This window comes from Giraffa tippelskirchi, chromosome 3 (genome assembly GCF_054371585.1).
Source record: "Giraffa tippelskirchi isolate mGirTip1 chromosome 3, T2T-mGirTip1v1.2.pri, whole genome shotgun sequence".
In the NCBI taxonomy this organism is placed as follows: domain Eukaryota; kingdom Metazoa; phylum Chordata; class Mammalia; order Artiodactyla; family Giraffidae; genus Giraffa; species Giraffa tippelskirchi.
The window spans coordinates 84,271,598-84,274,299 of NC_137277.1; positions in this window are offsets into that span (position 1 = coordinate 84,271,598).

The following is a 2,702-nucleotide window of genomic DNA, read 5'->3' on the forward strand; positions in this document are numbered from 1 at the left end:
AACTGGGTTGCCATTCTCTTCTCCAGGGGTTCTTCCTGACCCAGGGATCAAACTTGCATCTCCTGCATTGCAGGTAGATACTTTACCATCTGAGCCACCTGAGATGCAGCGAAACTCCACCTGTGAGGAAGTGCTGCCCCTCCCCCACTTTGTACTTGCTCACAGGTAAGGAAAATCAGTCCAGTTCAGTTCAGTCACTCAGTTGTGTCCAACTCTTTGCGACCCCATTGACTGCAGCACACCAGGCTCCCCTGTCCATCACCAACTCCTGGAGTTTACTCAAACTCATGTCGATCAAGTCGGTGATACCATCCAACCATCTCATCCTCTGTCATCCCCTTCTCCTTCTGCCTTCAATCTTGTCCAGCATCAGGGTCTTTTCCAATGAATCTGTTCTTCGCATCAGGTGACCAAAGTATTGGAGTTTCAGCTTCAGCATCAGTCCTTCCAATGAATATTCAGGACTGATCTCCTTTAGGATGGACTGGTTTGATCTCCTTGCACTCCAAGGGACTCTCAAGAGTCTTCTCCAGAACAACACAGTTCAAAAGCATCAATTCTTCACCGCTCAGCTTTATGGTCCAGCTCTCACATCCATACATGACTACTGGAAAAACCATAGCTTTGACTAGACGGACCTTTGTTGGCAAAGTAACGTCTCTGCTTTTTAATGTGCTGTCTAGGTTGGTCATAACTTTTCTTCCAAGGAGCAAGCATCTTTTAATTTCATGGCTGCAGTCACCATCTTGCAGTGATTTGGGGGGAGTTTTCCTCAAACAGTGATTTCCATTGTTTCCCTATCTATTTGCCATGAGGTGATGGGACCGAATGCCATTATCTTAGTTTTCTGAATGTTGAGTTTTAAGCCAACTTTTTCGCTCTCCTCTTTCACTTCCATCCAGAGGCTCTTTAGTTCTTCTTTGCTTTCTGCAATAGGGTGGTGTTATCTGCATATCCGAGGTTATTGGTATTTCTCCCAGCAACCTTGATTCCAGCTTGTGCTTCATCCAGCTGGGCATTTCACATGATGTACTCTGCATATAAGTGAAACAAGCAGGGTGACAATACATCACCTTGATGTACTCCTTTCCCAATTTGATTTGGAACCAGTCTGTTGTTCCATGTCCTGTTCTAACTGTTGCTTCTTGACTTTCATACAGATTTCTCAGGAGGCAGATAAGGTGGTCTGGTATTCCCATCTCTTGAAGAATTTTCCACAGTTTGTTGTGATCCACACAGTCAAAGGCTTTGGTGTAGTCAATAAAGCAGAAGTAGATGTTTTTCTGGAACTCTCTTGCTTTTTCAATGATCCAACGGATGTTGGCAATTTGATGGGCATGGCCCTGCCCATCAGAACAAGACCCAGTTTCCCCCACAGTCAGTCTCTCCCATCAGGAAGCTTCCATAAGCCTCTTATCCTTATCCCTCAGAGGGCAAATAGAATGATAATCACAATCACAGAAAACTAATCAAACTGATCACATGGACCACAGCCTTGTCTAACTCAATGAAACTATGAGCCATGCTGTGTAGGGCCACCCAAGATAGACTGGTCATGGTGGAGAGTTCTGACAAAACATGGTCCACTGGAGAAGGGAATGGCAAACCACTTCAGCATTTTTGCCTTGAGAACCCCATGAACAGTAAGGAAAATAGTAAAGGAAAAAAAGAATCCCTGTGATCCAACATGGACAGTTGCTTTTTTTCATGTATGTCTTCCTTATACTGGAAGCCTGACCCAATCAAATATAATCAAAAGGGCAAACACACCAAATCAGCTCTCAGAGGGACCCAGGCTTTCTGCAGTGTTGTGGGAAAAGAGACTTCAGGCCTGGAATCTAAAACCAGAACTTGCTGATTATAAAAACTGAGACATGAGGGGAATGCTGGCCATTCAGGGGCTGGGGACCCTGAAACATCAAAATTGCAAGCTTTCATTTCTTCCCATAACCCTCTGCAAAGCTTTCCTTGTGTCATCAGGGGAGGGTGACAGCAGGAGAAGGTGGCCTTATCACAAGTAGGCCATTCTGAAATATTATTTGAAAGTGGTACTGAGAACTTACATTTGAAATTAGTACTTGTTCTGAAAGATCAAAGGGAAGATGACATGGAGACCCTATAAAGGGGTCATGATTTCTGTTCAAGGGAATAAAACACTGAGGATCTAATTATCATCTAAGCCTTTACTGAATGTGGGACTTGTAGTTCCTGTGATTACCAAGGGGCTGATTTTCTGGTCGCAGCATACCCCCGCATCCCAGCGCTCCAAACCCTGAGGAGGCAGCAGGGGCCTTGTGTTTCCACAGGGCAGCCGGTTGCCTCCGAGTCCTCTTCCTCCTAGTGACTTTTAGGAAAAGCTGGTCCCCTGCCCCAGATTAGATCCAGGGTCTCCAGGAATGTCCCTTACAGACTAGAACAAGCCCTCAGCAGCAACCCTGGAGGCATGGAACTACAGTGCACAGTATCATCTGGGCCCCAGGTGTTTTGACAGGAGGCGCTGAAGAGCTGAGGCTTCCAAATGGGTGGGTGACCTGGAAGAGATGCGTGATCACGGTGGAATCTGGTTGCCATGGGGATGTGAGGTTTTCTGCTCAAGCTGTTTGAGAAGCAAAATTTCCATTGTGTATATATAAACATCCTGTGGCATCTTCCAATTCATTTTCTTTTTCAAATAGTGCCCAGGGTGGGCTCATGCAGTAAAA